At 53.9% G+C, this 26,622-nt stretch overlaps 1 protein-coding gene across 10 annotated transcripts in view; it reads left to right on the top strand.

The window, feature by feature from the left end:
• The window catches only part of AHDC1 (AT-hook DNA binding motif containing 1), a 67,568-nt gene that overhangs the window by 6,062 nt on the left and 34,884 nt on the right, over positions 1 to 26,622 (top strand). For 7 of the 10 annotated variants that reach the window (XR_004973986.1, XM_036349047.1, XM_036349049.1 and 4 more), the window contains exon 3: positions 7,998 to 8,112. The exons of the other annotated variants lie outside the window; for them this stretch is intronic. The gene's annotated coding sequence lies outside the window, so the exon portion shown is untranslated. The remainder of the gene's footprint in view (positions 1 to 7,997; positions 8,113 to 26,622) is intronic. 10 annotated transcript variants of the gene reach the window in all.

Raw genomic sequence — 26,622 nt, 5'->3', positions numbered from 1 at the left:
ACACATATGCAAACTCAGCTGCAGTGAGGCCCTGCTTTCTCTCCTCTTTCTGCTCAGGGGTCCTTGGCCTGAGAGCCCAGGGGAGGGGCCACTTCTGCAGCTGGCTGCCCCAACTCCCAGCTCAGCCCAGCTGCTACTGAAGCTTCCAGAAGCTGCAGCTCTGCACCCTTCCCCACCCCCTGAGCCAGGAGAGGCCTTTGCTGACCTGGGGGAGGGTACCTTGGGGAGTGAGTGGGCACCCTCACTCACAACAGACAACCAGACAGATGGGTGGTGGAACAGATGGACAGAGACACCCACGCACAGGCAGACGGAGAGAGACGGACAGATGGACCAGGACAGGGAGAGACGGACAGACAGAGGTGCTGGCAGAGAGAGGAAGAGTTGAAAATGGAGGCTCCTGGGGAGAGAGAAAGCAGAGAGACAGAAACTTGGAGACAGGGTGACCAGGTGACTGAGAAGGGAGAAGGAGAGAGATTGGGGGGGGGGGGGGGTGAGAGGCAGGAAGAGATAAAGAAAGTGGGAAACCCAGAGAGAGAAGGAGGAGAGGAGAGACGAGGAGAGGAGAGACGAGGAGAGACTTGAGGCTACAAACCACAAACAGGGATTTGATGAGAATCTGGAAGGTGTTTTCTCCTGCTTCCCTCCCCAAACCCCCAGGCTAGCCAAGTCTCCATTCCTTCCACCCCCAGCTCAGTTTCCAGCTGCTAAAGAGGTCAGGGAGAGAGGGGGGAGGGGGGAGAGAAAGAGAGAGAGAGAGAGAGAGAGAGAGAGAGAGAGAGAGAGAGAGCCCAGAGACCCCTCCTCCCTGCTCTTTTTGTAGGGGCTTGAGTTGCTGAGAGCAGCTCTCAGCCCTGACCTTACTCACAGATGTACATACATACATACCTCTGGGCTCTTGGAAAATAGCATCTCACACTCACCACTCACTCAGTGTATGTCTCCTTGTATAAATGCACCCCAGTAATCACACCTGTCCACACAGGCCTTACTACACACACACACACACACACACACATACACACACACACACATTTTGTGACATACAAGTCTCCATGTTTGCACTCATTTCGAATCTCACAAACCTAACTAGTGAACCCGTACCTATGTTTCTTTACCCATACAGGTGGTGACATAGGCCTTGCTAAGGGATCTCAGGATATGTCTCTGTCTCTCTCTCTCTGTCTCTCTCTGTCTCTCTCTGTCTCTCTCTCTCTCTCTCTCTCTCTCACACACACACACACACACACACACACACACACTGTCATGCAGTCACGCAGTCACACTCTCACACATACTCTGGCAGTCACCAGAGCAGAGAGAAGGCTCTTTCTTTCTAGACATGAAGATCAGGGTTCCCAGGGAGCAGTGGGGGTGGGAGTGGTATACCCCTCACTCTCACCCAGCTGCCAGGGAGGGATGGCAGGAGGCCCTTAGTTGGCAGGAGCCCTCCTGAGAAGTGGCAGGGCTGGGTCAGGACACAGGTAAATTGGCCAGTGGGTTTGCGTGGTGTGAAAGAGCTGAGAATTGGTGAGGGGGTATGTGTGCACATGTAAAATATATACAGCCCTAGCCGGTTTGGCTCAGTGGATAGAGCGTCGGCCTGCAGACTGAAGGGCCCCGGGTTCGATTCCGGTCAAGGGCACGTGCCCGGGTTGTGGGCTCGATCCCCAGTAGGAGGCATGCAGGAGACAGCTGATCAATGATTCTCTCTCATCATTGAAGTTTCTATCTCTCCCTTTCCCTTCCTCTCTGAAATCAATAAAAATATATACATATTTATTTAAAAAATGTACAGCTGTAAGAGATGTCAAGTGCCTATTATGGTGTGTGTGAGAAAGAGACTGAACTCATGTGAGATGGGGCATGGGTGTGACAGGGAAATCCAAGGTGTGTGGAGTGTGTGTGTGTGTGTGTGTGTGTGTGTGGTAGCCAATTGTCACAGATGTATATGTGAGTGCATGTATGTGGCAGGTGTGTGACTGTACCTGTTTTTTCATAATGTGGGTGTGTGTACATATGTGAAGGTGCAGGGCCCTGGGGGTGAGCTGTATGTGCGTGGGGGTGCAGTGTTATGTGGATGTGAAGGTGTGTGGGGTATTTGCATGTGAGTGTAGGCAGTGTGCACATACGAGGGGGTAGCTGCCTGTGTGAGGCTGCATGTAGCCTGGGTTGGAGAGCTGTCTTCCAAGGCCAGATTGCTGCTGGAACAGAGGCCCTCCGTGCAAACACATGCGGAGGGGCTCCAAGGCTCGCAGTTGGGCACTGACCCACACAGCCACACAAGGACAGACAGACCCGCCCCGTCCTCCCTCTTCCTCTCTCCTGGCGTCAGTGGTTTTCAAAGGAGCCTCCGTGAGGACTGTTTGCTGTGCAGTTCCCCCCCTGCCAGCCCAGGCGTCTTCAAACACACTGATGCCCTCCAGGCAGCTTCGTGGAGGCTCCTGCCTCGACCATCTGAAGGCAGATGGGTGGGCTAGGATCTGCTGCCATCCCCCAGGGAGCGAGGAGGCGGCTGCTCCTGGGCCTGGGCACAGGCTGAGACAGATGGACTGCCTGTCTGGACACCCTCGCACGAGGCCTGGGGGTGGGCAGGCACCCCGGTAAGGTAGAGGGCTTGAATCTGGCAGCCCCCCAGTGGGTGCCTGAACAGAGGCCAGGATTCAGCTCTTCATTTCCCCAGAGGGGCACCCATCCTCACCAACTACAGCACCTACCACCTCCCAAATATATAAAACTGCTCCACACACATGGCCCCAACACCCCTGAACACACAGCTGCTCCACCTGCAAGCACACACAGCCCAGTCCCTCCACAAACACAGTCGCTCCACATAGAACACCTGACATCCCACTGGCCCATATCGCACACAGCCCGAACATGCCCCTAAACACACAACCACCACATAAATGCCTACCCACACAGATATTTGCAACCCTAATGTTTAACCAAAACAAACATTTTTATGACCCACAATATACCCTGAAACATCCCAGTGTACACACGCACGCACATAGCTTCAGCCACATGGACTCCCTCTCCAGCCCCAACTCCTCCCCAGATGTACCCAGGACTCCGCTGCAGCCCTGAGACACTTTGCACATACGCAGACTCTCCGCATCCCACCACCTCACTAGCACACGGACTCTCCCGATAGCCCAGCGTTTCCCCCAGCTGCAGCCCAGCACCTCCCCAAACATGTCTGTCCAGCCTTCGACACCTTTCCACACACACAGCCCCCCATACACAGCGGCACCCTGACTGCCTCCACACCCGTTCAGATGAGAACACCCCCTGTAGCCACACAGTCACCCCAGACACACAGACATTGATAGCTGCGGTTCTAGTACATCTCTAAGCAGATAACTTCCCCCCAGTTTCTTGTACTCTCCCAGACACACACACACACACACACACACACACACACACACAACTGCTTTCCCCATCCAGACCCAAAACCTCCTCAAAAAGGCAGTCCTCTGTGCATCCCCAACAAGCTCCAGAACTTTCCTCAGCCACCTGAGCCCAGGGACAGCCCACGCGCACCTCCCCAAACCCCGACCCCACGCTCACACACACATACAGCCTCAGCTCAGTCGCAACCCTGCACCCTCACCTCCCCCTGCCCCATACCCCACCTCAGTTTGCCTGCAGCCCTCACTCCCACCATCACACATTCCAGCACACCCTCCTCCTAGCACTCTCCACCTTGTTCTCCCCGACACTACCCCCCGCCCCAGACAGCCTTAGCCTTGCACACACAATCCCTCACTCTTGTGTGTTCTCTCTCTTTCCCGGCTTCCCAGACCTCCCCCACTTCCCAGAGCCTCCTCTGCCTGGGGAGGCGTCTCACCCCCTCACTGCCCCAGGCCTTTCATTCCTGGACAGTGAGGCTGTACATCTGGTTCAAAGCTGCCCCACCCAAGACCCTGTGTTCAGGGCACCCTGGCCTGGGCTTTGGGGGCTTGGGGCCTCTTTGGGGGCTCTTGGCACCTGGTCACTCTGATCTCAGCCAAGAACTTGGAGTACCTAGCTCTGCCCTGGCTGTGGCATGTGGGGGGAGGGGGGGCAAGGGGATTTACCCCCAGCCTGTGCTTTCTCAGGCGCTTGCCACCCCCCCCCCCCCCCCCGCCCAGCTCACCTGAGAGGGACATTGAGAGGGACATGGGCTGCAGGAAAAAAAGACCATGAAGGTGCTGGCTTGACATGCTCCCCCCCCCCCCCCCGGACCCCCATCCGGGCTTGGGGCTTGGTCTCCCTGGGAGTCAGTTCCGACAGTGAAGGTTACTTGACTAGATGCATGATTTTAAACGGAATCTCCACCATCTGTTCCACCCCCTAATTACAGATGCACAGAATCCGCCTCAGAGGGCAGCATGAGGGGAGTGATTTAGAGGCTGAGCTGCTTCTGCCCGCATTAGGGCTGGGGAAATCGGGGGGCCTCTGGGTATTGCTCACAGCCTCCCCCCCAATACCATCTCTTTCCCAGGAGCTTCTCGTGCCACATCTGTTGCTGGAGGAAGGCTCCGAGAAAGGTTTCCCTGACCCCCAGTACCTGACAGATGCAGCAACTGCAATGCTGAGGGAGGGGTCCCCAAGACACCCGCTGTGTCCCAGGCCCCAAGTCCTAGGATGCAGGCTCCATTAGAGCCTTGAAAAATTCAGTGGATCGATCTCCTGCCTGCCTCTTGTACCCTGGGGAGCCACAGGCGCTGGCCCAGCTGTCTGCCCACCCCAGGGGTAGCAGGGATTGGTGAAGTAGGGAGGGGTTGGTCAGAGCTGAGTGGGGGCAGCCAGGTTCTGGCAGCAGAGGACACGGCCAGGCATGCCAAGATCCACCAAGTGTGTTTGCACGTATCTGCTCATCCACCTTGGCACAGCTGGCATGCCTGACCCTAGCTTCAGCCGTACTCTGTGGGGCTGGACCAGTACCAGGGGCTAGAGGGGATGGGCTAGGGCCTGGGCCTCAGAGGGTTCTGAGGGACATGGGGCTACACCCTGAGGATGGGTTCTCCTTTGTCCATGGGCACCAGCCTGCTTGGTGGTGGCATCGGCGGGCACACTGCGGTAGAGGCTGGAGCACTCACTTCTGGGAGAAAGGGAGCGAGGTTGGGCTGGAGGAATTTTAAAGATTGCTGCAGGCAGGAGGGTCTCTGGAACCCCGTGGAGCAGGCAGTCATGCAGAAGTAATCCTATCGCCGCCTGGCTGGAGGAGTGGAGAGGATAGGGCGGGAGAGGAAGGATGGGTTGCTGCCCCTCTCCCCCCTCAGCCCCTGCCCTCGCCAGCCATGGAGGGAGCCAGGGACCGTAGGGACCTTCCCTGAAGAGGCACCTTGTCTTCTCCACTCCACTGTGGCATGTGCCCCCTGGAGGGGCAGCACTGCAGCTGTTGCTTAGCTCCAAGCTCTGGGTTTTATAAATAATGCAGCTCCGAGGTGGGGGCCAACTCAGCCCCGGTCACCTTGGGTCACCCCGTGTGATGTCTCCAGCTGGCAGTCCTGTGGCAGAGCCCCCTCCCTTCCAGCCTACTCTTCCTCTTTTGCTGTGTGAGCTAGTGCCAGAGGCCCAGCCTCTCTGAGCTGGGCCAGGGGCAAAGGAGTGTGGAAGAACCCAGAAGCTCCTGTCCCTTTGTCCCACCTCCCAGCCCTCACGGGTTAACTGGCATCTGGCTCATGCGAATTCAGGCTGGAGAAGGACGACCTGCTTTATAGGGGCCTCACCCATCCCAGCCCCTCCATTTTGCAGATGGAGTAACCGAGTCCAAAGGGGGAAGGATGGCCAAGGCCAAGCAGCTGATGAGCACCTCCTTCCTGCCCCATTCTGCTGTCACTCAGGCTCTGCTCAGCTCAGCTCAGCTAAGAGCAGGGCTTGGGGGGGATGTTTGGGAAAGTGGTTGCGGGCTGAGAGGTTGCCATGGCGATGCTGCAGGATGCTGAGCTGAAGTGGGGGTCCTACAGGGTCTCTGGGGCCCCCAGCTCCACACCCCTGTGGTCTTCTCCTCCCCACCTCCTGCTCCCCACCCAGATGCCTGTCAGGCAGCTCTGGAGACAGGCTGGGTGGGTGACAGGTGGTGCAGGTGATGGGCTGGGTGGGTGACGAGCTGGGTGGGTGACAGGTGGTGCGGGTGCGAGGCAGGCAGGTGACAAGCTGGGTGACGGGCCCTGCTGATGACAGGCAGGGGGTGTGATTGCCGAGGATGCTGTCTCCCTGCTGGTGGCCTGTTGCAGCTCCCCACCCTCATGCGTGTGCACAGACATAGATTCTGGGCACAGAGCTTGGGGCTAAGATACTAATGAGGCTTATTATGTGCAGAGGGGCAGGTGCCCAGGCTCACTAATGAGAGTCCTTTAACGAATAGGGGAGGCAGCTGGGGGCTTCGAGGAATTTGGTTGGCCCTTCTGGGCTGAGACCCTGGGGGTCCTGATCTGGCCGGAGGATGAGCCATTTCCCCCCTTACCTTGGCCACTTGGGCTTATGCTAGCACTACCCACAGTCGTGTTAACTAGCACTGTGCAAATGCTTGCTATACGGTGCCCAGCCCTTACATGCATTTTCTCATGTCAACTTAACAGTTGTAGGCGGGAGGCCCTGTTACCCATTTTGCAGATGAGGAATCTGAGGCTGAGAGAAGACAAGGGACCTCACATAACAGGTTTCTGGAATTTTAATCCAGGTCTTTCTGTTCTTTCTACTCTTTTTTAAAAATATATATTTTATTGATTTTTTACAGAGAGGAAGGGAGAGGGATAGAGAGTTAGAAACATCAATGAGAGAGAAACATCGATCAGCTGCCTCCTGCACACCCCCTACTGGGGATGTGCCTGCAACCAAGGTACATGCCCTTGACTGGAATCGAACCTGGGACCTTTCAGTCCGCAGGCCGACGCTCTATCCACTGAGCCAAACCAGTTGGGGCTGTTCTTTCTACTCGTAACCACCAGCAAAACTGAGGCCTTGGTCCAGACCCAGACACTCTCTCAGAGCTTCAGCTTCTCTTTTCTGTAAAATGGATGCGTAGCGAAGGGGTAGCCACCACAGGTTCTTCAGTTCTGACTTGGGTGGCTTCAGAGACTTTTCCAGGTAGCTGTTGCAGCCTCACCCCATCTGGCCCAGATTCTGGGTGACACCCCTGGACTAGAGAGAGGGCAGGGCTTAGTGCTGAGGGAGCTGAGCTGAAGGGGAGTGGGGGGGACACCTGGGATTTCTGAGCCACTTCCTGCTTCATGCAGTGGGGAGGCCTGGAGAGGAGCAGCAACCGCCCAAGCTCACACACCCTGTGAGCGGTAGGGCCCCATGGGATCCCAGGTCTCCTTGCCTGTTGAGAGGGCAGGGCTGGGTGTGGTACCAGGGCTGGGAGGTACCTCCTCCTGGGCCCCACCCACCAACCTAGCTTCTTCCCTGGAGGTTGTGAGCCCTTAGCCCTGGGAGGGTGCAGGGTGCAGGGTGCTGTTACTGCCTCTAGGGCCATGCCCCCTCCCCATCAATCTGGGCTCCTAGTGTCAGTTGAGCCCCTCCTTTTGGAACTCATTGGGGTGGAAACTCCCTAGCAACAGCTGATGGATGGGTTAGGGCCTTGATATTGGCCTGGGGCCACAGCATGACCCTGGAAGGACCAGGCTGGTGCTGGGGGGCTTGGAGGGGAATTTAAGGGAAAAGAATTAAGCTCATAAATCTTGGACCCACTCAGTTTTCCTCCTCCTCCACCTTAATCTCTTACCAAACCTGCCCCCCAGCTGCTCATCCAAGGCCGGGGGTTAAGGGAGTCCACCTGCCCATTCCCCTCTCCCTCCAGCGGGTGCTCACCCACTTCTGAAATTGCACACGTGCACCCCTGTGGAGAAGGGAGAGTGCAGCCACTGCAGTTGGGTAGGATAAAGACCTGGTGTGGCCACTACTGGATGTGACCTCTGACTCACAGTGGTAGATAGGGCTTCGAGGCCTCCGTTTCCTCAACCTGGGGTTTGAAATTCTCTCCTGGTACCTGTCTGCTCATTCAGGAAGGAGCACTAAGACCAAGAGGGATTGCGCAGCTGCAGGACACATGGCCCTGTCTTCAGAAGCCCCAGTCTGAGAGAAGCCCAGCCTTGGCCTTGGGAGCCCTCAAACCCAGAGGTGAGGTCTAGAATCCAGGCTGGGTGTGTGCTGAGGTTCAGGCGGGGAGGGGTGGTGCTGGGTGGCTGGCCTTTGATGGATTTCTGAAGCAAAGGCTGAGGCTGGGGGGAGGCCAGGGGAAGGGTAGTGGTTTGCCTGGGGGCTGGGGAGCCATCTTTGTTTGGGAGCAGGAGCCTCGAAGGGTCTGGCTTTCCCACAGGCCTGGGCAGCAGCAGGCGAGAGTTCTGGGGCCCTCCTAGCTCCCCAGGGAACTGACTGCTGCCTGGCCCTGGGGACCCAGGCATCCTGGCGGGTGAGGGCGGGTCTCCAGCAGGCGCCCTGCCAAACCCTGCAGCCTGCTCACCAGGAATCTTGTTGCTGAGAGATGGAAAATCCCGGCTGGGCCTGCAGCTCATCCCTCCCCTCCGGGAGGAGGAGGGGCCCAGAGAGTCCTTCCTGTACCCCCCTCCCATCTGGGGCAGGGCCCTCGGCAGTGGGTGGGGCTGGGGGGCCCAGGACAGGCCTCTAAGGCTTGGTCACATGTCCTGGAGCCCGGCCCAGCCCGCAGTGGGCACTAGGGCACTCTGGAGTCAGAATGGGCCTGGTGCAGCAGAGGAGGGGTAAGGGTGGGGTGCTGAGACCAGAGTGGGCCTGGGTGGGGGCCCATGCCTGGCCCTGGCCCCACTGGCTCCCCCAGGGTGGAGGGTGAAGAGTTGGTTCTCTCCTTGGACAGGAAGACGAATGATCCCATTATGGGAGCGTGATTTTATTCCACGTGTCATGGAGTCTGAGATTAACTTGCTCACCAGTCTGTGACAAACCCCTCACACCCTCACACCCAACACACACACACACACAGGCACAGAGACAACACATATCCTTGGTCTCACAAGCATATATCCCACAGATACAGATAACAATTTTCCTACTACAGTATATGGCAGAGTCTCCCACACAGAGACACAAGCACATACTCACACTTAGTTACACCGAAATCTAGACCCACAGCCTCAAAGCACAACATTCCCCCGTTCACGCTAAGGCCACGTGGACGCACAAATACACAGGCATCCAGGGGGATGCTAGCAGCCCTGCTTAGACATGCACAGATCAAGGACACCCAGTACCCCTTAGACACAGACACACTTAGCCACGCACAAAACAGACACAGTCATGCAGACAGGCATAGACCAACAGCCACACACACGGAGACAAAGGCCTAGATACATACAGAGACAAAGGCAGGCACAGACACACAGCGGCAGTTCGCATACAAGCACAGGCGTGCACACCCGGACACAGACAAAGACAAATAAATGCCCAGAGGTTTTGCTGTGGACAGATGTAAGGCGCACACACATCTGGGCTTCCTCCTCGACCTCCCTGCCTGGGGATATGATAATCTGGTGCCTGTGGTTCCAGGAGGAACACTGAGGAGTCTTCTGCTCAGTCAGAGCCCCCCACCCTGGGCCCAGGGCCAGCCCCCACCCCTGGCACTGGGCCCGTGACCACGGCCATGGCAGCCACACCCTCAGCAGAGCCCTGACATTTCTTACCTTACCCTCCCCATTGGACGCTCTCACAGGCACACCATCTTCCTCTGCACGTGTTCTCAGCACTCCCACATACCCACACACTGAAATTTCTCACCCACACCCCCTCAGGTGTCCCCTTATCTTTCTTACTCCCCCCCCCCCCCAAGTAGACATAGACAGTCTGCAGCACATACGCTCTGCCTTCGTGGCGTGCGCCCGTACCTTCTCTTACACGGACCCCCACATGGATAATACACATCGGCTCTCCACACCCTCATCTCTCATGGATCATCCCCGCACACATCCATGCCCTCCTTCACGTACCTCCTCACCTTCTCTTTCACAGACTGATTCCCAAATGCAACACACACACACACACACACACACACACACACACACGCATCCTCACCACTTTCTCACACATGTGCGCACGCACACGCACAGAAAGCCTCCCTCACACCATCACTGTCTCTCACAATCACTCCCCCCGCCAGACGTGTGCTCTGCGGCAGAGCGGCCCTGGCAGCATCTGTCCCTGCTCCCACTGCGTCCTTGGCCTTGCTGGCCTCAGCCGCTTCCCCTCCACCTCCAGCCCTGCATTCTGTGGCCTTGTCATCTCTCTGTTTAGTCAACAGTTATATGTGGATCATTCACTTATTCATTCAACAAATGTTGATCGAGCATTGATTTTGTGTTAAGCTCTGGGGATACTGTGGGGACTCAGGCCCTTCCTTCATACAGCTCTCAATTTTGTGACCAGTTCTGTCTGTTGCTTGACTAGTATGATTAGATTCTAAGGTATCCTTTGGTCTTGGGATGTTGAAGAATGTGTAGGAAAAATACGGGACGGGTCTTCCAGGCAGAGGAAATAGCATATGCAAAGCCTGGAAATGAATCAAACTATTTTTTAGGGGTAGGCAAAGGTAGGTCTACACTTGTGAGTACATGAAACGGTTAATAAAGCTATTGTAATCATCATAACCTGCGTATCTTTTTCCATATGAACAACTGTCAATCTACTTTTGCCCACCCCGGTATGCTGGGAAGATGGGGCGATGTGCAGAGACTAGAAGAGAAGCTGCAAAGAAAACAGGCCGGATGTCCCCGAGTTTAGATGCTATGCTCAGCGGTTTGGATCTTGTCCAGTGGGCCACAAGGAGTCACGGGAAGTCTTTAGTGACAGGATAGGGTGGGGAGAGAACGAAGGCAGGGAGGCTAGCGGAGAGGCTTTAGTGGTACAGATGGGAGAGGAGGGTGGTCCGACCTAGAAGAGGCAAGCAGGATGGAGATTTGTTTAGAAGCAAGAACCAGTGGAGTTCCAGTTCCTGAGCTGTAACCCTGGACAGAGTCCCATAGACTCTGAGCTGGGTCCATCACGTGAGGCTGGGACAGTGCAGGAGCCAGGCTTATAGTAAATGCTTAATAAATGATAGCCAATTGTCAGCGATCAGTAGGACTCGGGGAGACATCAGATGAGGAGATTGACGGAGCACCTTCTGAGTGCTGGGTACAGTGCCAGGTGCTGGGCCCAAAGGCAAGATGGTCTGCAGCTTCTGGAAGCTCATGCACTGAAAACCACGGCTCACGCAGGCAACAGGGAGGCCAGGCATAGGAGTGGGAGGGAGTAAGCACCCTGAGAGGTTAAAGGAGGGTGAGGCAGCACCGGTCAGGGCTCTCTGGGTGGCTCATGGAGGAGCAGGCGTTGAGTGGGACCCTAACGAGGCTGTCGAACTTGGGCAGGTAGAGGTGGGGGAGGAGCTTTGGGGGGAGGGAAGCATGTGAACGAGCTCAAGGGCAGGTTGACGAGTCTACTGTGGCTCCTGGGTTGTGGGACACAAGAAGGGGGAGCCAGGAGTTGTGGGATGGGATTAGGAGGCCAGGCTCAGAGGGACGTCAGCCCGGAGCGGAGCTACACCCTAGAAAATGCCATGGTGTGTGCGTGTTGTTGTTTTTAATACCACGCTTTGGTGGTGACATGGAACATGCCCATTAGACGTTCTGCTCCAGGCTTTGCTACTAAGCCACTGGATGATGGCAAACAAATGCCTTGGCCCTCCTTGGTCTCCGTGTCCCCATCTGTACAATGAGGCAGTTGGTCTTGTATAGGAGGGAATCGTGTGTCATGTCCTAAGGGTTGGTCTGCCTGACTCTGGGCATCTTCTGGCCCCGGATTTGGGGCCTCAGCAGTGCTTTCTTCCTGCGCATTCCGAGGAAAAGGAAAGAGCAAAGTGAGGGGTTTCCCAGAGATAGATTGTGGGTGCTCCAAATGAGGGGCCAGGCACTCACCGTGAAGGGAGGGGTCTTTGCCAGGATCTGACTCCAAGCCCCAGCAGGGACCCAGAAGAGAAGGCAGAGCCACCCTTCCCTTCTGTCCTGACCCGTGTGATTGTAGATGTGGGCCATGTGCCTTCCTACTCACTGACCAAGGAGCAGGGCTTGGGTTCAGGAATGGGGGGAAGGAGCCAGGAAGCCAATCTTGGGGAGACAGAGCCAGGTGAATGCCGATGGGTAGCTGGGTTCTGCCACTGATGTCTGGGTTTGACGGGAGTTGTGGTGTAAGGCAGGTTCCGGTGACCCCCCTGGATCCTGGCTGCAAGGGGCCCTTTAAGCATCTTACCTGTGAGGTGGGGCTGGTAGAGAATTAATTTCCTGTGCTATTTTAATTTTGCTGTATTTAATTTGCTGTTTATTTTAATTAATTAACGGCAGGTAATCGTTTCTCGTAACTTGCTGCCGCTGGCTCCTCTTCCTTTTCAGAGGGGTGGAAGGCCAGGCCGCTGATTGCTGAGTGAGCCGTGGAGGAGAGGAAGGGCCTCGGGGACATGTCCCTCTTCCCCTTTGCCTCTCTTCCCCCAGGAGTCTTCTCCACTCTCCCCGAATCTCTTCCAAAGGGGCCCTCTCCTCCCCTGCCCTCACTTGTGGTCCCTCCTGCTCCTCCCCCTCCACTCCATGTCTGCTTCAGGGTCTCAGATGCAGTAACTTGGTGAAGGGAGGCCTGACATGAGGCCCCTGCCTACTCCCCGGTAATCAGTATTTTAATCATAGGATGGTGATGTAAAAAGGGCAGGGAGCTTGGCTTGCAACCTAAGCACTGGGTAGGGGCTGTTGGGAAAACTTTGAAAGTGAAGGTCAGTGTTTAATGGCAGCCTCCTTTCCTACCCCATTGCCCAAACAGCAAACCCATCCGTGTGGTCAGGCCTGTGGGACACTACTATGTCCACAGGACACTACTAGGCCTGTGGGCATGCTTTCAGTTAGTAATTAGCTCATCTTTAGGATAGACCTCCAGGGTCGATTATCCTCTCTAGAGATGAGGAAGCGAGGCTCAGAGAGGCTAAGGGACTTGCCCAAGGTCACACAGCAACTAAGAGAGGCAGGGCCTGGATTCTGGCAGACATCTGTCTGTGGAGAATGAGTTAACAGTTGGAAGGAGAGGAAGGGAAGTGGCTTGGGGATTAGGGTGGGAGTATTAGGTCAGAAAACTGATGTGGCCAGGAAATGGGGTCCTCTGCCTCTGGAGGATGTAGGGGAAGGAGGGGTGGGTCCCTGCCACAAGGGCTTCCTGAGGTGTAAGGCAGGGGCCACCTGTTTTCATTTCCCCGTGTGTCTTCAGTTGTCTGTTTGGAACTGGGCCTTGCTCTGTCACTTGCACTGGACCCTACCAGGGGGACCCTTCCATGGAACCCTACTTTTACTTATTTAACAAGCACACAGCCTTTACCATGTCCCAGTCACCTAACTTTATAGATATTAGTTTACTCATCATAGCAGCCCTATTATTATCATCTTTGTTTTACACATCAGAATATTGAGGCTTGGGTTGGGCCTCGTGACTTGCCCAAGGTCACACAGCCAGGACCTGGTAGCTCCAGCCTTTAAACTGGGAACACGGGGATGCAGAGTCCTTGCTCTGAACCACCAGGCTACCCTGCCTGCTTAGTCCTCGAAGTGGGAGACGGGAGCCCTGAGTTCCTGGGAGACATGGCATCTTTGGGGAGCCTCTAGTCTAGGTGGAAGAGGAGACCCAGCCCTGCCCTCACCAACCCCAAGCCTGACTGGGCAGACACAGCTCACAAATCAAGACCTGCTTTGTGTGAGGCGCAGGCGAGTGTCAAGGCGTGCCTGGCTGGGAGGTGCAGATCAGCGCTAGGAAGCCCCTGTGGAGGAGCATGGCCCACGGTCGCGGTCACGTGGAAGGGTTGGCCTCAGACTGTGCCCGCAGAGAGCTTGCTATCTAACTGACTGGAAAAAGAGGGCAGAGGTGTGTGAAGTTATCAACAGTTGTATAGGACAGTGGGAGAAAAGCATAAAAAACATGATGCGGTTGAAAGAGTTTGGGCTTTGAATCCTATGTGACCTTAGTTGCTTGACTGCTCTCTGAGCCTCAGCTTCCTCATCTGTCAATGAGAAATAATGTGCCACTGACCCCATAGGGTTTGTGAGGGGTCTGAGCTCTGGAGCAGGGGCTCAGTGACCTAGATTCCAAGGTCCAGCCTCTGGAGGAAGACAGCGGCCTGGCCTGGGGGTTGGCACTGGAGCAGAGCAGGGTGGGAACAGTGAAGGCGAGGAGGGCGATGAGCGTCTCAGCTTTAGAGTCAGACTGCTTGGGTTCAAATCCCAATGATGATGAGTTGCATACCTCTCTGGGCCTTGATTTCCTTGTCTGTAAAATGGGTATAATAATAGTGCCCCTCCTCATAGGGTATTGTGAAGATTAAACTAGGTATTTCATTTATTCATTGCGAAATATTGAGCACCTTGCCGGGTGCCCGACATATTTTTACTTGCTGCAGATAAGTGGTCAATACATGTTAGCAACCTTGTCATTATCAGTTATATTCTGGAGGAGAGGAGGCTGACGCCTTAAAACAGGGATGAGCAACATGATAAAATGGTATAGGAGAAATTACAACTGATATTTATTCAGTGTTTACCGTGTGCTGGGCACATTCATTCATGAGGCAGGTGCTCATATTATCCCCATGGTGCAAATAGGAACAGGTTCAGAGAGGTGCAGTGACATGTCCAACAAAACACAGCTAGTAGGGGGTGGAGATGGAGTCTGAGAGACTCAAAAGGCAGGCTCTTAATCACAGAGCTTTAAACCTGATTAAGAGATGACAGGGGGTGGGAGCAGAGATTCAACAGAGGAAGGAAAGAGGAGAGACCTGGCCAGGAGACCCATAGAAGTGAACAGGGCCTCCAAATTCTGGAAACAAGGACTAGCCCAAGCCAGCATATGCTGTACGGGTGGGTTTTCCCAGCAGTAAACTACAAGGCACGAGGTCAGGGAAGGGAGCAAGCAAAGACTGGAGGCAAGGCTTCCTGGAAGAGGTGGGTCTTGAGAAATGGGTAGAGTTGAAAGAGATAGGGTCAGCGCATTCCAGGCAGAGCAGAGCATTAGCAAAGGCCCTGAGGTGAGGAGGAACATCCTGGCTTATGGCTGAAAAGTGGGAGGAAATGGCTGAGAGAGGTCAGAATGCGGATTGGGAGGGCTGGTAGCCTCAGGAGCACAGGGAGAGTAACAGCCCCAGGGAGATAGGGAGGGTGACAGATTCAAGAGGCTTAGCTAATGAAGAAATAGAAAGACATCCCCCCCCCTCTCGCCCCTCATCTAGACAGGAAATAGAACATAGAGTTCAAGAGGGCAGGTGCTAGAGTTAAATCCTAGCCAGGCTGCTTCCTACTGGGTGATCAGGGCAAGCCACTGAAGATCTTTTTAAAAAATATATATTTTTATTGATTTCAGAGGGGAAAAGAAAGGGAGATAGAGATAGAGATAGAGATAGATAGAGAGAGAGAGAAATCAGTGATGACAGAGAATCATTGATTGGCTGCCTCCTGCACGCCCACAACCCGGGCATGTGCCCTTGACCAGAATAGAACCCAACCCTCAGTCCACAGGCCGACGCTCTATCCACTGAGCAAAACTGGCCAGGTCTGAAGGTGTCATTTTTTTTTTTTTAATATATTTTTATTGATTAAGATATTACATATGTGTCCTTGTCCCCACGTTACCCTCTACCCCCCACGCCCCCCACCCCCGCTCATGCCCTCACCCCCCCGTTGTCCATGTCCATTGGTTAGGCCTATATGCTTGCATATAAGTCCTTTGGTTGATCTTTCCCCCTTACCCCCACCCTCCCCTACCTTCCCTCCAAGTCCCGACAGTCCAATCAATGCCTCTCCGTCTCTGGATCAGTCCTTGTTCATCAGCTTATGTTGTTCATTATATTCCACAAATGAGTGAGATCCTGTGGTATTTATCCGCTCTCAAGTTCCATCCATGCTGTGGCAAATGGTAAGAGTTCCTTTTTCTTCTTCCTCTTCTTAAAGTATACCTTTCAGCATTTCATATAATGCTGGTTTGGTGGTGATGAACTCCTTTAGCTTTTTCTTATCCGTGAAGCTCTTTATCTGACCTTCTATTCTGAATGATAGCTTTGCTGGATAAAGTAATCTTGGTTGCAGGTTCTTGCTATTCATCACTTTGAATATTTCTTGCCACTCTCTTCTGGCCTGCATGGTTTCTGTTGAGAAATCAGCTGACAGTCGTATGGGTACTCCCTTGTAGGTAACTGACTGTCTTTCTCTTGCTGCTTTTAAGATTCTCTCTTTATCTTTTGCTCTTGGCATTTTAATTATGATGTGTCTTGGTGTGGTCCTCCTTGGATTCCTTTTGTTTGGGGTTCTCTGCGCTTCCTGGACTTGTAAGTCCATTTCTTTCACCAGGTAGGGGAAGTTTTCTGTCATTATTTCTTCAAAAAGGTTTTCAATATCTTGCCCTCTCTCTCCTTCTGGTACCCCTATAATTCTGATGTTGGTACGCTTGAAGTTGTCCCAGAGGTTCCTTACACTATCTTCATATTTTTGGAATCTCTTTTCTTTTTTCTTTTTCGGTTGGGTATTTTTTGTTTCTTTGTATTTCAAATCTTTGACTTGATTCTTGGGATCCTCTTTTCTGCTGCTGGATCTCTGTAAATTATTCTTTATTTCAGTCAGTGTATGCTTAATTTCTAGTTGGTCCTTTTTCATGTCCTCCATGGTCTCCCTATACTTATTGAGGGATTCATTAAATTTATCGGCGGTTTCCATAAAATTCTTGAAAAACCTTATAACCGTGGCCTTAAACTCTATATCCAATCGTTTGCTTTCCTCCATTTCTGCCATTTGTGACCTGTTTCTTTGTCTCCGCATTTTGGTTGCTTCCCTGTGTTGATAGAGTGGCTTTGTGTGCTAGGTGTCCTGTAGGGCCCAGTAGCTCAGCCTCCCCAGTTACCTGAGGTGGACACTCTTGGTGCACCCCCTCGTGGGCTTTGTGCACAGTCTTGTTGTAGCTATGCCTTGGTTGTTGTAGGATCACTGGGAGTGAAGGTGTCATTTTTAAAATGAGGTAATGAAAGTACTTGTCTGCTAAGATGAGATGATCTCTGAGAAGAATAGCACAGTGCTTGGCACATAATAAGCACTTGATTCATTCATTCATTCTTCAACTAACCAGTACACATGGGAATTTCTCTAGGGCACACAACAGAGACCAAAATAAATAGAAATATCTGCCCTCAAGGAGCTTACATTTAGAGGATGAAACAGACAGTAAACACAAAAATAAATAAAATAGTTGGTTTGTTAGATGCTGATAAGTGCCAAGGAGAAAAATGAAACAGGGGAAGGGGTTAGGGAGTGCCAAGGTTGCAATGTTGTTGCAATTTTAAATAAACTTATAAATGGAGGCTATTGTTAGCATTTTTGTATAGCAAGTTTTTTCGTTTTTTTTTAAATATATTTTTATTGATTTCAGAGAGGAGTGGAGAGGGAGAGAGGTATAGAAACATCAATGATAAGAGAGAATCATTGATCAACTGCCTCCTGCACACCCCCCCACTGGGGATCGAGCCCGCAACCCAGGCATGTGTGCTTGACTGCAGTCGAACCCGGGACCCTTCAGTCCGCAGGCTGATGCTCCATCCACTGAGCCAAACCAGCTAGGGCATGTATAGCAAGTTTTAATAGAAAAAGTACCTTCCAGTTTATAAGGAATGAATCCTTCATGAGAATCACATGAGGTGTAGGTATTGCTGTCCCCATTTTATAGATGGGAACATTGAAACTCAAAAGAATCTGACCCAGGAGTCATGATTGAGGACAGTCTCACTGTGATAAGAGAATTGCTCCTGAAAGTCTAGGGGACAGAAGGAGAGGGGTTAACTGAAGAGCATATGGGTGGTGGCTAAGGTGGGTCATTGTCGAGGGAATGGATCTGGGCTGGAGAGCAGGGGCAGAAGGCTGCTTCCTGGAGCCAGAGCGGCAATCAGTATACCCAGGCGTGGCCTGATCAGGGTGAGTTCAGAGTGGCTGGACCCAGGGGCAACCCTAAGGGCAGAATGGGGGAAGCAGGCTAGGCTGAGACACAGTGTGATTGAGCAAAGGGCAGAATCTGTCCAGAACTGAGTGATTGTGTAGGTGGTGTGAGACTCTGGGGAGGGGGAGAGAGGAGAGGAAGAAGTCGGCTCCACTGACCAGACAAGAGGGAACAGTGAGGAGGTTTGGGAGCCAGAGCTGCCTCTGAAGGCTCTTGGATGTCAAGCTAAAGACCTCAGCCTTGATGTTGTTGTCAGCAATAGGGAGCCATCAAAGGTTTTGGAGCAGGGACACAGTGTCATGAGAATGACATTTGAGGACGAGGAATCTGGCACTAGATGGAAGAGTTTCAGTGGAGGCATTTGGAGGTGGGGAACCCACTGGTGGGGGGGGGGTGGGGGCTTTCCTTGCTGAGCAGGTGAGAAATGACGAAGTCAGATCAGAGAGACAGCTTGGCCTATGGGGCCTTGGAGATGGTACTCCTGGGTGGTACTTTTTAAGGGACCCTGGGCTAGTCCTTTCCCCTCGGTGTGCCTCTGTTTCCTCATTTGGATTGAACTAAAGGCCCCCCACACCCTCCTTTTTTTAGCCATGTGGGCTAAGAATTCATTTTGAGAAGATGATAAGATCCATGGGCCTTCTCTTTATAAAAGTACAAAAACATCTTTTGGTTAAAATATTGTACAGACCTGCCAAAGTCCATCTGTGGAACCATGCTAGATCATTAATATTAATCAAAACAACAGCTAGCCTCTCATGCTTATTAGGCCAGGTGCTGGACAGAGTGACATATGTCATGATCTTAAGTTTGTACAACAGCCCTATGAGGTAGGTACCATTAATTTTATTCTGTTTTACAGACGAGGAAACTGAGGAAGCCTAGAGGGGTGGAGTGACTTGCCTAAAGTCAGAGCTGGAATTGAAGCCTGGGTTTCTCAGCTCCAGAGCCCACGAGCTTAACTGCTAAGGTTAAGGCTAGAATTTCTAGGCTGGAGGGAGAAATGGCAGGGAGGGAGGCAGACATGGGAGGATTTTCAAAGAAAGCCATGAAGAAGCAAAGCTAGAGGCAAACTAGGGGGTAGTGGCACGACTCATTCCTGAGGTGATGGGCGTCAGGTGGTTGGAGGTAAAGATTCTGTTTGGAGCCCTTTGTCTAGCTTCTGGATGGGTTGGTTAGCTGTCCCACATGACCCCCGGCTCTGCAGCCTGCTGGGAAGGGGTGGAGTGTGGGGCCACTCTGCCTCCTTGGCCTGATGATGTTCTGCACCCTTGGCAGGGAAGGACTCACCCCGAACTCTTTGGCTTAGCCTCCAGTGCCGTCTCTGGAGTCTACCCTCCCTCTCTCTTCTCAAGGCCACTGAGCAGGGTCAATGGGCCTTGATCTCTCTGGGGGAATTCGGAAGTGGAAACACCCTTTCCATCCCAGCGAAGAGTACTGGGTCCCATTTCTGAGATCAGAGCAGAATCTGGAACTCAAGCAGCATGGGGCACATGTTCAGCTCTGGGTTGGATCCTGGTCAGTGGCACCCTCTTACAGGAGGTGATCTAGATTAGATCAGGTTAGGCCATAATCTCTGCTAGATACATGATGGGTTAGACTAGTTGGGCCTCTAGAATGGGTTGGCAAACTTTCTATAAAAAGTCAGTGAAAATTTTAGGCTTTGCAAACCCTGGGATCTCTGTCATGAGCCCTCAACTCTGCCACTGTGCCTCGAAAGCAATCATAGAGGATGCAGAAAGTAATGACCATGACTGTGTTCTAATGAAACTTGAATTATTAAAATAGACACAGGCTGGATTTGGCCCTTGGGCCATAGTTTGCCAACCCCTGATCTAGAAGCTTATTCCTCCTGGGGGTGTCTAGATCTTAAATCTGACTGAGTGATCTCTAGGCAGACAAGATTGCGGTGTCAGGCTGGATAATATGGAAGGTGATCTAGAGAAGCATCTAGATATTGGGAATTGTTGAACAAGAAATGTACTAGACAGTAGTTTAATGCAGACTAAGCCATAATCTCTGGCTGAGCCGAAATGCACAGGAAGCTGGAGTGTGGTGAGACAGGGTGGTGTGTTGAGATTTAGACCCATACATAGGCTGTGGTCTGGATATAGGGAAGTTGATGAGCTGAAGCCACTGAGATAGTGATCTAGAGCAGGCAAAGTCTTGGTCCTAAGCTAGAGCACCATATGGTCTAGAACAACACTTTCCTATCGAAATGTCGTGGCAGCCATATATGTAATCTAAATTTTCTAGTAGCTACATTAAACAAAGTAAAAAGAAATAAGTGAATTAATGTTAATAATATATTTTATCTAACTCAACATATCCAAATTATTATCATTTCAACATATAATCACTATTAAAGTTATTAATGAGATATTTTATTGTTTTATATTTAGACTTCAAAATCTGGTATGTATTTTATACTTACGGCACAATCCAGTTCCAATTAGCCACATTTCCAGTGCTCAATATTTCTACCATATTGGGCAGCACACGTTTAGAAGTGGGATTGTCTTTGGGACCAGGGTCCAGAGGCGTCATGAGCCAGAATGATACAGAATAAATAGAGTTGGACACACCAGAGGTTATACTAGTACTCTTAGACTTGAACGGGTATAGATGGACTCACCCTGGGAGAGCACTAGATTCTGGGTTGGGAGGTGGGTGCCTCCCTTAGCGTCCTGACCTACTGGCCTGTTCCTTCCTCCCTCATCCCAGTGCCACCTCTGACTCTGAAGTCTAGTCTGGCCTGGCAGGTGGGGCTGGGGCAGGGCAGCAAGAGCTCCACCCCTCCAAGCCAGCTGTTGCCAGCCTTCCTGGACTGACTCTGTGGAAACAGGGGGCCCAGAGACAGAAATAAACTGCCAGGTTTCCGGGGAGGAGTGGGGGGCCTGCCAACCTTTGTGCTTCCTTGCCTGGGGTTGGGGGTGGGGGCAGGAAGCAACTCCAGGCCCTGTCTGAGGCTGTTACATCTGCATTGGAGGCTGTCACACCTGCATGCATCTTCCCTCACCCCCAGGTGCCCTGCCCCCTGACTGAGGCTGGGCTGTTTAGAATTGGATGGATTCGTGAATCCTGGGGTCCAGGAGTCTGGGTGTGACCCTTGGGAGCAGAATGTGATCTCTAGGGCCCTGGGACCCAACCTGGGGCTCATGTGGGTAGTGCCTGTGTGCCCATTTCTAGGCCCTATCCTCACTGCAGTGGGGCATTAGGCTGAGTTGGAAGGTCTCTGTTGGATGCTCTGCCACTAACTGGCCACAGGCAACTTTGTGCAAATCGCTCTTTGAACCTGTCTCCTCCTCTGTAAAAAGGGGGCAGTGCTTGTCCCTCTTGTCTCAGGCCACTAAGCTCAGTGGTTAACTCAGTTCATGACTCTGACCTCTGCCACTGTGTGGCCTGTGGCAGGCCACTTAACCTTTCTGAGCCTCAGTTTCCTCTTCAGCAAAAGAGGGATAGTATTACCTACTTTATGGGAACCTTATAATCAAGTGTTCAGTGATGGTTATTACCATTGGGCAGTCCCTAAGCTCAAAAGGGTTGTAAATGAAAATGCGCTATCCAGTGGTTCTCAACCTTCTGGCCCTTTAAATACAGTTTCTCATGTTGTGACCCAACCATAAAATTATTTTCGTGGCTACTTCATAACTGTAATGTTGCTACTGTTATGAATCGTCATGTAAATATCTGATATGCAGGATGGTCTTAGGCGACCCCTGTGAAAGGGTCGTTCGACCGCCAAAGGGGTCGCGACCCACAGGTTGAGAACCGCTGCCGGAAAGTAAGGTATTCTTCCCCCCAGAAAAGAGCCCTCTCAGACCCCCCTCATTTTATAAATGAAAAAACCGAGGCCCCCAAAAGGGAAGGCATTTTGCCCAAGGAGAGAGACACAGCAAGCCAAGCCTTGATGCGGTACCCACCATCTAAGCAGGGGGCTCTTCCCAATTCACCCCCATTTACAGGTAAGGAAATCGAGGCCGGTGATTGGCCGCTGGTGCCCCGCGGCGCTGTCCAGTGAGGCCCGAGTCCGTCACTGGGGAGGGAGTGCCCGGGCCGCCGGTGCTCCCGGGAGGGGCGCGCAGGTAGCGGTGCCGGGGAGCCGGAGTCCGCGCCGGGCGCTATTAATAACCCGGCCGCCGGGAGCGCAGGTCCGGACCGCCGCCGGGCGCCTCTCGGGCCTGGGCCAGAGCCCGATCGCGGCACCCCCCTCCCCGCCCCGCCCTTCGCCCCGCCACGTGACCCCCTCCTCCCACTCCGCGGGCAGCCGAGGGCCCGGGCTGGTGGGCCGGGGGCCAGGAAAAAGCCGAAAACACGGAGGCTGGGCCGCTCCCCTCCCGCTCAAAATAGCCCCCGGCCGGGGCTGCCACGCATTCCGCCCAGCCAGGGTGCGGGAAGGGGCGGCCGGCCCGGTCCCCGCCCGCCCGCCCGGCCCGACGTGGCTGCCCCGCCGGGAGGGAAGGGGGGGCGAGGGCGGGCCGCGCGGCCGGCCGGCATGTGGCTCTCCTTCGGGGAGCCTTGGCAGCCCGGGCCCGCTGCGCCGGGATGATGGAGAGCTTCTGGAATTTCCTGCAGCTGGAGAGCGCGGCCGGTCGGGGAGCGGGCCGAGTGCGCGCTCGGGCCGGGGCGCCTCTCCGCGCGACCCTAGGGGGCGCCTTGGCGAGGGTGGTGGGGGGAGATCTGCTTATCTGCTGCCGCACCTCGGAGAGGAGGCAGCACCCCTCCCTCACTCCCTCCCCTCCCCCGCCGCCCTGTCGGGTCTGGCAGGGGTCCAGTCCCGCCCTCCGGCCTGGGCGGCAGAGAGGGGCCAGGTGCAGGCGACGCCCCTCCCCCCGCCGCCTGGTTTCCCTCTCGCCCGTCACCTCCTGCAGGATCAGGAGCTCGGGCCTCCTCCGGGAGGGGCGGGGGTGGCCGGGATCAGGGGGCAGCCCGGCCTGCCAGGTAGCCGGGAGGCGCGGCGGGAAAGCCCGCGCGTTTTCCCGGCGGACCGGTCAGGCCCGGGAACGGCGGGGCCAGCGGACCAGAGCCGGCCTCCTGTTTGAGTCATAGGCGTCTCGGGGCCTCGGGGTGGGAGGCGCGGCGGCCTTCTCCCAACACGCCCTCACCCCCACCCCGCAACTGCCCGGCGGGTGGGGGGCGGACGAGCTGGAGAAACCCTGGACAATTTTCCCGACGGTGGCTGCAAATTTCTCTGGGGGTGGATGGGCACCTTGCAGGTCCCCAAGTCCAGAAAAGGGCTCCGGGGGAGGGAGGGGCTCCTTTCAGAGGAGCCCTGAGACCCAGGGGAGTAGGTAAGTGACATCTCAGGGCTCACTCTTGGCACCGTGGGTTGTGGGAGGGAGAGTCTACCCTGCCCTTTTGGGGGGAAGGGAAGGGGTGCTCACCCACAACGTGACTAGTTCTCGTACCGTGACTAGTTCTCGGTACCGTTTGGTGCTCTACAAACTGATGGACCTTTCGGTAACTCAACAGGCACCTCCCCCACCTTGGGGGGACCCAGCCTCTACCCTTGCCAATGGTTCCAGTTCAACCTCATTTTCTGCCCCAACCCAGCACACCCTCACCACGTTAAACAAAAGCCGTGGGAACAGGTACAGTTGGAATCCCTTTTCTGCCACGCACTGGCTGTGTGACCTTGAGCAAGCCCCTTCACTCCTTAGACCCTTTTTGCTCATCTGAAAAACCGGGTAATAGTAGGTGGGCTACGGCCTTGTTGTGGGGCTTAAAGTTGCACAGCATTTAAAGCAGTTAGCAGCTAGTAAGGGTGGGAAATAAAGGGCACCTTTGTCACATATTGCCCCATTCAGGGTCATCAAAGTACCTAAATCCCCTTCCCCTCCAACTACACTCCAATGGCTTCCAATGGTAAGTAGTGCCTCATTCAGGTTGGGAGAAGTGAAAGATGTTGGGTTTGATTGAGTGTTCATTTATTCATTAAACACAGGTTTAATGTTGTTGCTTTCCGATAGCTTCAGACCAGGGGAGACACTTCTGAATTTGTGCTGTAGACTGAGACCTAGGGACTGGTCACCAGCTATGTTAAAGCTGGAAGGGCCCTGCCCCAGCTGATTTGGCTCAGTGGATAGAGTGTAGGCCTGCCGACTGAAGGGTCCCAGGTTCGATACCAGTCAAGGGCACATGCCCGGGGTGTGGGCTCCATCCCCAGTGTGGGTGTGCAGGAGGCAGCCCATCAATGGTTCTCTCTCATCACTGATGTTTCTATCTCTTCCTCTCCCTTTCTCTCTGAAATCAGTAATAATATATATTTAAAAGAAAAAGCTGAAAGGACCCTTACAAGGCCTTCCTGCTAGGCTAGCTCTTAGTACAGAAGTGGAAACTGAGGTCCAGGAAGGGGACCGGGTCTCCTTATAATGCTCCTTCTGCTGTTCAAGTGTGGGTGGGGGCAGGGACTGGCAGAGAGCTCTGGGCTGGGGGGAAGTTGGGGCAGCCCTGGCCCAGCTCCCTGGGGTATGGCCCAGGCTGGCTGAGAGGCTGATGGAATTCTGCTTCCTCTCCCTCCCATCTCCATGCTGACCTTTCACTCCACACTGTTAGAGTGGGTGGGGGTGGAACCCAGACACCCAGATTCAAATTCAGATGCCTGTTGGCTCCCCCTCAGCCCAGGATTTTGGGCCTGGGCCTGTGTCAACTCCCACCCTTCCCTCCCTTCCACCCCCCAGTTCTCCCTGTTTCCTGTTGGATTGGCCTTCCTTGTGTATTGGAAGGAACTCAAGGCTCCATTTGTTGTCTGTGCAAACTTAGGCAAACTACCCCACCTTTGTGAGCCTCAATTTGTTTTTCTGCAAAATGGAGTTGAAATAAAAACTTTCTAGCATAAAACCTCTTTCACATGAACCCCAGACTCTTCCTGGCAGGTCAATTTAAATAATAAAAGGCAAGGATTCAAGGCCTGGGATCTGAGCAATCTTCCTGTACCTTTGGTGTGGGGAGACAGCCCTGGGGCCCTGGGTTAGGAAGTGGGGTGGGGGTAAGTGTCCACCAGATCGTGTCCCATGTCACTGAATGCTCAGTTCTCATCACCTTCTCTTTAGGATTACAGATTCTCTGTCTCCAACTAATCCAGTCCCACCTCCCCCTGCCTCAGGCAAGCCTTCCTGGGCTGACTGTACCTCCCCCCTCCTTAGAGAGCTCTCCAACCCACAGAGGGCTGTTGGGCTGTGTGACCCTGGGCAGGCCATGTCCCCGCTCTGGGCCTCAGTTTTCTCCTGCATAGCAGAGGAGGCTGGATTAGTGACTCCCTAAGGCACCTTCCAGCTCTGACAGGCTCTAAGCCTGTGTTGACTGATGTATCCTAGGAGATAGGAGCACACAGAACCCAGTAAAATGGGAGATTCCTGTTGAGGTATATCCCCCCACCTTCCCTTCAAGGCTGGAGTGCCTGCCTACCCAAGACACCCTTCAGGGATACTTGCAGAGATTGTGGTGGGTGGAGGGGGCGTATCATCCAAGTGAGTGGTACTGCTGAATCCCAGGGTCCCTGCTGACAGTAGAGAGGCCTGTGCCCAAGAGCCAGAGCTTGTGTCAGGCTGGGCTGTGAGACTGCTGGCTTCCAGGGGAAGGGAATGTGTGTGTCAGTGACCAGTCAGCCTCCAGGGAATGGGGGTGTGGTGCACGAGGCAGCTAGTTAGTGGGATGGTGTGTCCAGAAGGGCAATTGCAGGGGCAGTATATTGGGGTGTGTGCAAGACGAGGAGGCTGGCAGTGAGAGGGAGAAAAAAAAAAATGAGCCAGAGAACCAGGCTCTGGGTTAGGACGACAGGCCGTGTGGGGAGGCCCCGCCTTACGGGGAAGTGTGGTAGACGACTCAGCACAGCCTGACACGGTGCAGTCTTGCTTGTGCCTAGGTTTGTCCGCCTGTTCGTAGGTATTGAGCTGGGCTTCACTGTTCTGAATTGCAGTTGTCACATTCGTCTGTGGGGGGTATCTGTGTCTGGGTGTTTGTCAAGGTTTTCTGAACAGTGAGTGGCTATTTGGGGTGCATGTGCCTGTACAGGATGGTATGGTAAGGCAGCGGGCAGCTTCTGTCCATTTGGGGTGCTTATCAGATTGTACTGGGGGCATCAGTTCTGGCTGTTAGGAAGCCTTGGGCTATATTGGGATTGCTAGGTTTTAACGGAGGGTGATTTCAGGCTGTGAGCGAATCCTGGCCATGATTTGGGCGCCTCTTCCCCCTCCATCACTTACACACTGGAAGGGAAGTCTCCTGGCCTTAATCAGCCCTTGGGCAGGTAGGCATGCTGGCAGGCAAGCCTGTTCACACTCGCAGTAATTTTACCACGGTGCCTAAGTCAGGAACAGGCGTGAATTGACCTTTTAACCCCTTCCCTGCCATGGGATTAGACTCTGTTTTCCTGTTCAGTCTCCTCCAGAACCAGTTCCATCCCGCCTGGGTCCCCCCCTCCCCCAAAGAGCGGATAAGCACCCCCCTATAACTTCTCTCCCTCTCTTCCCTGTTGAGCCTTGGGGGGGCCTGAGGGCCAGGCTAGTGGAGAAGCTGAGGACCCAGGCGGGAGTGATAAATATTGAAGAGGAGGGATTTCGGTGTGGGCTGGAGCAGCTGCAGTGGTTCGAGTGTCACACTATCTCTCCCCAGGTTTACTGACCCATTTCCATTCAC

This window comes from Myotis myotis, unplaced genomic scaffold (assembly GCF_014108235.1).
Source record: "Myotis myotis isolate mMyoMyo1 unplaced genomic scaffold, mMyoMyo1.p scaffold_m19_p_2, whole genome shotgun sequence".
NCBI lineage: Eukaryota > Metazoa > Chordata > Mammalia > Chiroptera > Vespertilionidae > Myotis > Myotis myotis.
The sequence above is the reverse complement of the archived record's forward strand: the minus strand, read 5'-3'. Positions and strand labels throughout refer to the sequence as shown.